Source organism: Hyperoodon ampullatus, assembly GCF_949752795.1.
Source record: "Hyperoodon ampullatus genome assembly, chromosome: 10".
Taxonomy (NCBI): Eukaryota; Metazoa; Chordata; class Mammalia; order Artiodactyla; family Ziphiidae; genus Hyperoodon; species Hyperoodon ampullatus.
The window spans coordinates 2,927,548-2,939,659 of NC_136923.1; the positions used below are offsets into that span (position 1 = coordinate 2,927,548).

The following is a 12,112-nucleotide window of genomic DNA, read 5'->3' on the forward strand; positions in this document are numbered from 1 at the left end:
CCCGACTGCTCCATCACCTCGGGGAAGAGGGCCGTGGCCGCAAAGCACCCGGGGATGAGGTCCAGCTCAGCTCCGCCTCCCGCCTCCCGCCTCCAGGGCTGCAGACCGGCTCTACTGGCACCAAGGCCTCCAGAAGTGGTTTTTATATACGTATAAAAATATAGGACTCGGAACAATGAACTTCTCAGAGTGGGAGGCTATTTTTAGAGCCCTGCTAACTGCGCCAGCATTCAGCATCTCCCTGTTTGTCAGCTGCTGCTGGCGAGATGGGCCTCGGGCAGGAGCGGGGTCTCCTCAGGACGCGAGCGCATCAGGAGAGGCGCGGTGTTGGGATGCCCGAGCTGTGGGGCGTGCCGCCTGGCACTCCCCGCCCCAGGTCCTGAGTGCCCACACGGCCCTGCAGGGCACTCACCACTCCACGGTGTCCCGACGTGAGCCGGCAAGAGTATGGGCGGGTCGCCAGCACCCCGGGGTCCAGCCACCCTCCCCAAGCCTCAGTTTCCCACCTGCAGAGCAGGAGCGAGGCCGCCACCTCGGGGGTATGGAGTCGGGGACCCGCTGCCGGGCAAGGAGCCCTACGGACAGCCAATGCCGAGCCTAATTGGACAGGAACCCCTCCAGGGGGCGGGGCAGCGCCCTTCCTCAGACAGGCCTGTTCTCACCAGCGCGGCCAGAGGGAAGGAACAGAAGTCCGCTGCGCAGCCAGGCCCTCGCCCTGTCCTGTCAACATATTTCCAAGTCGCCCTTCCGGCCCTGGGGAGGTGGCGGCTCCAGCATCCCTGGCGCAGGCCTGACTCCTAAACATAAAGAACGCCTGTCTACCGCCTGCCTGCCTGCCTGCCTGCCTGCCGAGCCGGGCTGGACCTCCCAGCAGCTCTTCGTGAGTCACTCCCACTAAAATAGCCCCGGGGGGACGGAGGGTCAGAGGTCAGCACCAACAGCCGGCAGTCAGGGCCATCCCACGGGGCTCAGGGCACGGCAAACGCAGGGCATAAAGGCCACCCTGGCAACAGGGAAGGGAAAGGGGTTCTGCAACTACCAGCCCCACCTCCCCCCACCTCCACTGTCTCCACCGCATCGAGCAGGCTGGTTATCTGACCGCCTTTTCCCCTGCATCCTGTGTCTCTTCCTTGGAAAGCTGGGCGGGGGCTGCATGCTGCTCGCCCCTTGCTCAGGCCCCTAAGGCTGACAACAGGGCTAGGGGAGCTCAGTGAGCATTTGCTGAATGAGTGATGCTACACCAGCAATGCCACCAGTGGCTAAGGGGCCCCAGTGAATCTGGGAAGTAGCGTCCCTCATTCGTTCGCTTACTCACTCAACAAACACAGAGATGAGAAGGATGAGGCCCACTAGACGATCAGGATCCAGAGCTGGGCACCAGGTGAACCTCCCAGCCTCCCCTCCCACACCTGTGCCCTCTCTTAGCTACTCCTGGACCAGGGGCCGCATGCCCCTAACTTTCCCTGTAAGACCTTTGGGCGGCGCCCTCAGCCCCTCGGCCAGGCATTTCACTGGGGCCGCCTCAGTCAGGCCCAGCGAGCCCGCAGCTTACAAGCGGGGGCACCGATGCCTGGGGTGGGGGGCAGACTCATCCGACTCCCCCGACACACCCACAGCCGCGACGGGGCCCGGGACTCTGGACCTGTGGCCACGCCTGCTCCCTGGCCCTGCTGCCCGGCCTCGGCAGCACCGAACGGCCGCAGACACGGGCGAGCTTCTCCGAGGAACGGACGTGTGTTCTGCACCCAGGACGCCGCTTCCCAGGCCTCGAGGCTCAAAGGAACAGGGGCCGCGTGCAGGCCACCTCTGCCCGCGCCCACCTCCCCAGCCCTGGGAGGCCTCAGACGGGAGGCAGGCGCAGGGACCCCTCCACAGGCGGCAAATGTGCGCTTTTACCTGGGCTGGAATCCAGCTGGCGGGGAAGCTACAGGCTCGGGTGGAGGCAGGGTTGTGGGGAAGGGGTGAAGGCCGACACAGGCGACCCCCAATCCAGCGCAGCCCAGCCGGGGCCTCTGCTCGGCGAGGGGCTGCTCACGTGGCATCACCAACAGTCCCGGGGGCCCCAACCTGCCTGAGGATCTCACCCCACATCCCAGGAACCAGAGCACCAAGCCAGGGGACAGGCCTAAACCAAGGGAAATGGGGCCTCTCATGCCAGTCCTGCAGCCAATCCCAGGACGGACAGCCTTTCCAGAGAAAGGCTGTGACAGAGCCTTTTACTCTCCCCAGTGCCATCTGGGCGAGGACTGAGGGAAGGGCGGGGCCCAGCCTTCTGCGACCCTGCGCCGCGCCCCCGGGACGGCTGGCTGCGAGGCCTGGCACCCACCCTGCCGCTCCGCACATGGGCACCTGAGGGGCAGAGGTCTCTGGGAGACAAAGGTCTCCGCGAGGGGAGCTCACGAGGTCTCAACACAGGGCTCCAGGTGGGCAGCTGAGGATCAGGCCTCGTGGGCCCATATTCCAGCCTGGTAACAAACAGACGGAGCTGGGCGGCAGCCACACCCACCGGAGGCCAGGGCTCTCCCACCGCCACAGTCCTCACCGCTCCCTAGAGCCCGCCCACAGCTGGCCTGCGCCTCTCCCTCACACCGCCTTCCTTCCAGAGCACCTGCATTTGCTCGCCATGCTTGCAAAGGACCAACATGCGAGAGCCAAGTCAAAGAGCAGGATGGTCAGATCCGCAGCTCCGGGATCTGCTGCTCCCAAGGAACCGGATTTAGAACACCGCGTCCCGAGGGGCAGGGCTCCAGAATTCCCACGGCTCTGCACAGCGGTGGGAACGCCCAGGCCTTCCGCTCTGTCGCACCCTCTGCGCGTTTGATTTTTGCAAGACCCACCGAAGTGGGTCCACGTGGATGACGATCCACGATCACACAGCCGTCATGGCCACCGGACTTCAACTCACCAGACGTCCTCCTTCCTCAATGTCATGCGGCTAGGATATAACTTAAAAAGCGTTCATCGAAACCCGGATGCCCAGGTGACGTCCCGGGGTCTGCCCACCCTCAGCAGCCCCCTTCACCCGTCTGTGCAAGGAACGGTGCCCTGCAGCTTGGGACGCGCCCACAGGGAGTGTGGGGGAGGCTCTGGGAGGAGGTCAGACCAGGCCGAGCTCCAGCTGCCCCACTGCCGGGCTGAGTGACCCCGGGTAGGTGACCTCACCTCTCCAGGCTTCCGCTGGCTCATCTTAGCAACGGGTATCACTCCTGCCCGCTACCCAGCAGGCAAGGGGGAATCAAGTGAGGACAGGCTTTGCCAACGGCAAGCCCCCGTGGGAGCACGGGGGGTATTTCTGCTCTGCACACAGACGGACAAGGGCTTGGCCAAGAGCCTCTGCCGGGTTTGTCGAGGCCGGATAGAGATGTGGGAAACGTGGTCTGCAGTCCAGCACCAACCTAAGCACTCCCTGCTCGGGAACCAGAAACACCTGGGCGCAAGTGCACAGAGGTTCATCGTTTCACTCCACCCACAGGTTACCTGAAAGTTTACAAAACTGCTCCCCTCACCGGGACCTCATCTGCAGACAGCATCACCTCCTCCCTGTCTGTATTTTTTTATTGGCCACTTCCTACAGCCTGCCCTCTGCCAGACACTCACCCCCGGCTAAGCCAGGGCGGCTCTTGGTTTTGACTGTTTGACTGCATGAGGATGACTGGGGCTTCCAATCCCTGGGCGCACTCGGAAAGGTTTTTCCAAACACACACACACACAGACACTCACACACGCATGCACACAGCCAAAAATCTTCCCAGCCGAGCCAAATTAAATACAGAGGCCTCTAGTTATTTCCATACGCGCAACATGGACTTAAATAAAGCAGTTCTCTGTGGCAGGCTCCAGCAGACTGGGCTGGGCCGGGCCCCAGGGACCCTACCCACCCCCCTCCCGGCAGGGCAGGCAGGAGGCACCAGCTGGGGAGGTGGCTCGGGGGAGCAAGCGGGCAGAGAGGGGACATCCGGCACGCAGGCCTCCCGTCTGCAGCCCACCCTGTCGGCCAGGGCCCGGCGCGGGGCCCTCTTGGAGCCCGGGACGCTCTCGGCCCAGCTGTCCAGCCGCATCCTAGACGGCGGGCCACCAAGCTGTTCTCGCCCCCTCCGCTGAGAGAAAGCACTTTCCAAGTTGCAAATGATCCAAGTCCTTGCCGACCTAAAATCTTTGTCACGGTCCGACTCCCCGGGGCAGTGCCCATGCCCCCTCGCAAGGGGCCCTGCCCACCCCTCCCCTTGTGCTCCAGGCTATGGCGCTGCCCATGCCCTTCCCGGGACACTGGGTGCCCATGACGGAGGGGGCACAGCCCACAAGAGGCCCCGGGACGCCCTGCCCGACAGTGAGCTGACCCTGGGACGGTGCACACGTTGTGTGTCTGTGTCCTCAGGGCCAGCACATCCTAGGATGAGTGAAGGAAGGAAGGAACTGATGGTGACAAGAATCACTGCACAGCAGCAGGTGACAGCCACGCGCCCAGCCTGCGGAGCATCTCACAGAGAACTAACTAACCGTCCAACAACTTTTTCCTTAATAGACGTTTATTCTTTAGAGTAGTTTTAGGTTCTCAGCAAAACGAAGCGTCGAGTACAGGGTTCCCATACACCCGCCCCGACACGCGCACAGTCGTACCCCCGTCAACACCTCCACCAGAGCGGCACCTGTCACAGCCGGGAACGCGTGGACACTGCGCCGTCACCCAGGGGCCGCAGGTCACTGAGGGCTCACGCTCGGAGCTAAAGGTAGAGGCAGGTGCTCTATCACCTACCCATTCAGTCGACAGAGAAACTGAGACACAGAGGTAATGTAACTGAGTGAGTGGGGGAGGGGAGAAGGGGGAGGCCGACCAAGGCCCCGGGCCGCCGGCCGATGGGCCACCGTGCTTCACACCCGCACCTCTGCAATCCCTTCCTCGGGAGGGGGAGGCCACCCCCCTTGTCTGTCCCCCGACCCCCTCCTGCCTCTCAGGACCTGGACCTGCAGCATCGCCGACGGGCCCCCACCTGCACGCGGCAGCCGGAACCGGAGCAGCGAGGGCCTGGGCAAGGATGCTGCCCCTCAGCCTCCCGTAACAGCGGCACACAACCCTCCCCTGTCTGGCACCTGGCAAGCAGGAGCTGTGTGACCTCGGGCAAGTGACTAGGCCTCTCTGTGCCTCAGTTTCTTAGCCATAAGGTAGGGGTGTTGTCCAGCTCACAGGGCTGCTGTGAGGGCCACATGGTAACGCACACAAGTCCTCACCCGGGGCCTGAGAATCAGGACGTGCTGGGGGCTGCGCCGCACGGCGCCATGGGGACCGGGTGGCTGGAAGGCGGTGGGAAGAGACCTTAAGGAGAGGCCTTTGCTCAGAACCAGGCGTCAGACCACGTGACCCAAGACCAGCTCCCGCCTGAGCAGAGTGCGGGGTGCGCTGGGTGGGCACCGGTTCAGAGCAGGAGTGGGGTGGGACTCGGGCACACTGTGGCTTTTTAACTGAAGCTGGTTGCGGGCCCTCCGTGTGCCCAGCACTGTGTCAGACGCCGGGGCGGTGACAGTGATATGTTAACATGTTCCTAAGGACCAGACCAACTCACATGTCCTGAGCACCCACCGTGTGCCAGGCTGAGACACAATGCAGGGCGGGGAGGGGGCGGGTGTCAGGGTGACTCCAGCCTTCTATCCAGAGCCCGAGCCAGGGTCGGGCGGGGAGATCCGGGGAGGGGAGGCCGTAAGGAGCCAGGGTAGAAGCCGCAGGACAGAGAGGAGGGACGAGGGCCTGGCAGAGGCCCGGGTGGGAGAGGGGCTGGCCACGAGGGCTTGGAAGGAGCTGCAGTGGTGCGTGTGGATATCTCTGAAGCCAGAGGAAAGAGCACTTGGGGGCCACGTGTCAGGCCACCCAGAGGCCAGGTGAGATGAGAGGCCACTGTGTGGGGGGACAGGGGCGTAGGGGCCACTGCTACCCCACCACCGGGCGAGGGCAGCCCCGGGGAAGCAGGCAGGGCCCCGTGGGGACACAGAGCAGGGAGCCCAGTCCTGCCTGGGGGCCTGCGGGGTGGAGGCCAGCGCCTTGGGCATCCCACCCGACAACCTGACGGAGGGGCCTCGCAGGCCTGGCCTCCCCCAGGGGCTGGCGTCACTCGGGTCTCAAGGCCGGGAAACCGGGCCAGGCTCTGGGTTCCCAGGCTGGGCCACCACAGCCAAGGGCCATTGGAGGAACGCGGCTGTGCCCCAGGGACCCACCCCGGCCACACGACACGTCCACTGCCAGACATGAGGCTGACCGCACGACAGGTCCTTGATTTAAAATCAACAAAATGTCTGGGATTTGCCTCAGAATAATCCGGAGGCAAGGAACTAAAATTGCCCATGGGAGCCATCATGCCGTTCTCTCTACTTTGTATATGTTTGGAGTTTTCCATAAGAAAGAGTTTAAAATAGTGCCAAGAATCTGCTGTCCACATCAAGGCCTATCATCTTCCTGGGCCATTTCTTCCATTTTTACTGCATGGGGGGAAAAAACCCAAACCCTGCACACTTAATTTATGGCTTTGAGAAAGTCAAGGCCGGAGGGAACAGAGAAGCCCAATCTGCAGGGCCGCACTTCGCCTTTCTCACAGCAGAGGAAAGAGCCGTTTCCCAATCACTTCCTCTCCGGCTCCAGCACGGCACCGAGCTACCCTGGGGCTTGTCCAGGGTCTACACGGGGAAATAAGACCGATTCATAAGAACCCGGGAGCAGCTGGCAGTTCCTGAACAACTGCCACCAGCCCCTCCGCGGGGGAGCCGTCCTGACACCGTCAGGGGACCTGGAGGGCCGTTCTCACGCCGGGTGGCCTCCCGGGTGACCTCCCGGGCCAGCAAACATGCTCTTGAGATGCCAGGCCCCTAGCCAGAGCTGCAAGGGTGCCGCACCCACTGCGAAGTGGGCTCTGTGCTCTCCACACGTGGCTGCTGGGAGAACCCAGTGTTGCTGTTTGGCCTGGGGGGGGGTCCCACACATCCCTGTCTGCCCCCCGCCCCTTCCTGCCTCTGCCTCATCCTCCATTCTTTTTTTTTTTTTTTTTTTTTGCCGTACGCGGGCCTCTCATTGTTGTGGCCTCTCCCGTCGCGGAGCACAGGCTCCGGACGCGCAGGCTCCGCGGCCATGGCTCACGGGCCCAGCCGCTCCGCGGCATGTGGGATCCTCCCGGACCGGGGCACGAACCCGTGTCCCCTGAATCGGCAGGCGGACTCTCAACCACTGCGCCACCAGGGAAGCCCCTCATCCTCCATTCTTGAAAGCCCAAGCCCTCGCCACAATAAGGTCAGGGAGGGGGAAAGATACACTTTAACCTGAAGACCAAATCTACATTGTACAAAACTTGAATATGTTATTTGCATTTTCTCGCCTCAGTTTCCTTGTCCGTAAAATGGGAATAATGCCAGCTACTTATTTCACAAGGCTCTTGGGAGGTTCAAATAGGATAAGTGTGTGTAAGATTCAAAGGCCACCCAAATGTCAGATATTACCATTTTTATTCTGTGGCCCATTCCAGTCTGGACCAAACCTGTGCCAACTCCAGACCCACCAAACCCAGCCAAGCCCTCCCCCTTCCTTGCAGGTGCCCAGCTGCACGTTTCCCAGTCTCTGGGCAAAACACTCCACTGTCCATCCTCCGTGGGAGGTTTCAATCCTCAGCTGTAAGCAGAGGCTAGGAGCACACACACAAGCCCACGGGGCGTGTCACCCCTCACCAAGGCTGCGATCTGGGTCCTCCAGTCACCACCGCCATATGCACCACGAGCAGCCTCGGCCCTGCCCTCAGCCAAAAAGAGGGGCCATCCCCTCCTGTCGAGGAACAGCGCCGTGGAACCCCTCAACTCTGAAAGAGAGAAGCTACCATCTACCAGGTGTTTACATTACACGTTTAAGCACTTTATGTGGACCAACTCATGTAATGAGCTCTTACTGTCACTCACCTTTTGCAAATGGGGAAACCAAGGCACAGAAAGGCTAAAGAACATTCCCAGGACCACAGAGAGTGTGAGGCCCAGGGCAGGGGTCCCAGGCTACATTATCTGCCCCCCAACCGCTGGACCAAACATCCTCCCTCAACAAATGACCACGGGGGTCCCGCGGTCTTCACAGAGGTGGAAAGCGAGGCCCAGAAAGGGGACGTGACGTGATGCCTGATGCCAGGGCTCCCAGGGATGCCTCCTCTCTCTGGGATAATCAGGATAATAATCAGGATAAATAATAACACTGACAATGACCGTAATTGATATTTACTGAGCTCTTTCTATAACACAGTAAGGCACCATGTTTCACTCGGACGACTGCATCCAGTTCTCACACCACCGAGCCTCCCAGCCAGAGATAGAAAAGCAAACACTGTTTGCTTCCATCTTCCATCTTCAGGCATCGGGAAGAAAGTGCACACATTGGCAGACAGACAGGGACCCTGCCTGGACCACAGCCATTTCGGGAAACCCAGACAAGGAGGCTGCCTCCCAGCTGGGACTCTTTCAAATCTTCCAGTTTTTTTAATGGTCCATCTCTCCTCCCATGGGATGGAATTCAACAGCCCACATGCATGTGTGTCCCTCATGACGTCAAAGGCCATGCCCTTGGGCTCCCTCACCATGCACAGGCCAGCTATGTTCGCACGGGTCCCTCAGCAAGTCAGAGGCAGTTGGCTATTGTCCCTGAGACCCCGTGCCACACTGAGACTGGCCTGGGGGTAAGCGTGCTACCCTCAAAATGCGGCAAGTACTTGGGACCAAGGGCATCCTCCAGCATCCTGCTGGAGTGTCTGGGGAAGTAGCTCTGGGGTCTGTCAAGACATTAGGAGAACGGAGAGAGATGTCATCAACCTGCCTAGAGCTGGCACGTTTGGGGACACTCTGGGAATCCTCACAGCAGGGGATACTAGACTCCCGTTCTGTGGTTTGGGAAAGATGCAAAAGGTTCTGTTTGCGATGTGACATATTTTGCTGAAGATTATTTAGTCCGAGAGGGAGCAGAGGCTGGCTGTGAGGAGTGCGGACCCCAGAGCCAGGCAGACGGAGTTCAAAGCTCAGCTCTCGGGATTACTGGCTGGTGACCCTGGGCAAGGCACGTAACCTTCCCCCAACTGAAATATGGGCCCAGCAGAAGCTCTTTCTCATAAACTGCTTTGAGAACTAAGTACTTCATACAGAGTTCACCAAATGGCAACCGCTGCTATCATTATTATCATACCAACCTTTGAACAAAGAGGAAAAAACAATGTCGTCATAGTTTCCCCATCTATACAAAGAGGGAGGGGACTCTGGCCATGGTTCTACACCTGGGCCTTAAGTTCACATTAAACTGTCTCCGTGTTAGGAGACAAGGAAACCACGGAAATGAAATGGAAAGAACGGTCCTTTCCATCAAGGAGCAGAGAAGCTACAGCCATGTACGAATAAGGCATTACAAGCTATTAAAGTCAGAGCAGCTAGGACCAGGCCGAGCGCCCCATGCAGACTCCAGAAACCAGAAAGAAGGAAAGCACTGAGGATACGTAACGATGGGCCGAGGGCTGCTGCTGGGCATGTACCAGGGGTCCTCAGTCACCAGGCAAAGCTGCACAGGCCCCACAATGTACTTTGGGGTCCCACTTCACAGATGAGAAAATCCAGGCTCAGACAGAGGAGGGAATATATCTGAAGCCACGCAGCTGGGAAGAGTCAGGGTTCTGTGCAACCCCGAGGCCCAGGCCCCGGGGCTCATGGCTTCACACGAGTAATCTGGTTCCCCTACATCGAACCCAGGGCCTGGCAGAGCAGGGGCTTGGTGACTGTTTGGTGAGTGAATAAAGGAACACAGGAAGTGTGACGTGGCTGCCCCTGGCGCTGCACACATCTCTCCAGAGAACAAAGTGCCCTCCGGGCCAGAGAGCGTGTACATCCACGGGTGCACTGCTCGCCGCGATGGCTGAGCACAAACCACAGCCGGGGGCTCGGGGGCACACGCCCAACCCAAGTGCAGGCACAGCAGCCAGAAGAGCAGCAGTTACCACGCCACGTCCTCCACCACGATTGCCACCACTTTCCCCTCAGTAGCCACTCACGCAGTAGGAACAGCCAGATTCTCTAAGGCCAGACCGATTACTTCTTCAAGAGCTGTAATGGCCTTTAAACTTGTTACGATTTGCTTTTTGAGAACAAATGATAAATCACACTCAACAGCCTTTGCATACCCTCCCCCCTGCCCCCCAGGAACACACAGTTCCAGGGCACCCGGGCTATCTCCACAGGACTCTCCCCTGGCTGGGTCGAAACCCATCAGCCCTGGGCCGTCGCCTTGCCTCTGTGCCTACTGGGCGGATATTCCACACGTCGTCATAATGCAGAGGAAATTTACAAAAGAGGAAGGAAGAAAATCCAATGGGTCCCTGGTGGTGGGAAGCACCTAGAGCTGACCTGGGCCAACTGTGCATCTGACCGAGTACAGGGCAGCCAGCCCAGCGAGGGCCTTTAGCCGCCCGCTGGGAGGGCCTCGGGCCCCTCCGTGAACCAGCAGCACCATTCCCTGTCACAGATGGGGAAACAGAGGTTCGCAGGGTGTGGAAACTTGCATAAACTCACAGAGCTGAGCTGGGGTTTGGAACAACGTCTGTCCGCCTCCCCAAGCCCTTCTTTCCTGACGCCCTGAGCGGCCCTGGACCCACGGATTCTCCCAGCAAACCACAATGGCACATTCCAGAGCCCAGCCAGATAACACCCGCACACGTGCACACGTGTATACTGAGCGCCTGGAGTCCTGTCCATACTCTTCCAGAAGGACCTATTTGTCCAGTCATCACTCTGTTTGATTGTGCAGCCGGCAGTCCTGTCCGTGTTTCGGAACCAACGCTGTGTAAATATTAGCACAACCGGCTCAGAGTCCGACTTCCTTGAGCGAAAGCCCAAGGATGGCGGCAGGGCTGGCAGGGACCGTTCGCAGACCTCCATCAGATCTTGTGGGTTCTACTCTGGGCTCGCCTTGTAATACTCTGGTCATGTCCCTGGACTCCCTGCCTCTATGTGTCGATGTTGAAAGGTAGGGTGGGAGAGGCTCAAAGAGCAGCGCACCCAGGACAGGTGCCAGGCGTGCTGTTGGCCGGGGGGCGCGGCGGTGCCGGGACAGGGTGCCTTGGACCTGTTACACTCGGGGGGTGTCCCGAGGCCTATGGAGCCTGCTGGGTCCTCTCTGTGTTTACAGAAGGGGAGATGGCCTTCCCGGAAGGACTCTGGGCTGGGGGCAAGCTGGCCAGCCCAAGGAGCGCCCTGCTAAGCCTCCACAGGCCAGGGCTGGGCTGATCCTCTCCTGCCCTCCCCCAGGCACTCCGCAGCAAATGGGCCCCACCTGCTCGGAGGCCCGAGGGTGAGCTGTGGGCTGGGCCTGAGCAGGGCTTAATCTCCAGGGCACCTGGCCCGGCGGAGACCAAGGAGCAGCTGCTCATCACCAGCTCTGACCACAAAAGGGCCCAAGCAGGCTTCTCTTTATCTGGAAGATTTAGACTGGCTGAACGGAGGGACTTCCAATGAGAAGAGATGCAGGACGTAGGAACATGCAGAAGAGATGGCCACGGACATCCCAACGGGAAGGGTGGCACTGGACAAGTCCTAAGGGACGGAGAGACTCCTCAGGCTCTCTCTGCTGGCGATGGAGGAGGCCCAGCCAGCAGAGCATGCCGACTACCGGGTCCCCGCTAGCCTGTGGCCCCAGGAGGACAAAGACTCTGAGTTTTGCTCACTGCTGTGTTCCCAGTGCCTAGAGCAGGGGCTGTATACAACAGGCGCTCACACCACAGAGCCTTGGTGCTGACAACAGAAGGCTCAACCTCAGTTTGCTCCCCCGCGACATGGGTATGCGGTACTTCAAGGACAAGAACGCAGAGGAATACGGGGTGGACAGCTGCGCACGGCAGCGGCACCGGCACGTGTGGGATGTGAATATCATAACCACCCCCACCCCACCCCCGCACCATTCTCGGACTAATGCCATTGACTCCAGACAGCTGGTCCTGCAGCTGCAGCCTGCCTGGCCTCCGCCCCAGACGCAAGTAGCCATGGTGCCTGGGAACCACACCCCACAACCCCACGTGGAGCCTCAGTCCCAGAGCCCCGGCCCCTGAGGTGAGGTTGGGGGGCGCGGAGAGGA

General features: G+C 60.3%; 1 protein-coding gene across 7 annotated transcripts in view; it reads right to left on the bottom strand.

Moving 5' to 3' along the window:
- IQSEC1 (IQ motif and Sec7 domain ArfGEF 1) overlaps positions 1-12,112 on the bottom strand; it is a gene marked incomplete at both ends in the record, with an annotated part of 318,762 nt that overhangs the window by 52,606 nt on the left and 254,044 nt on the right. The window lies entirely within an intron of this gene.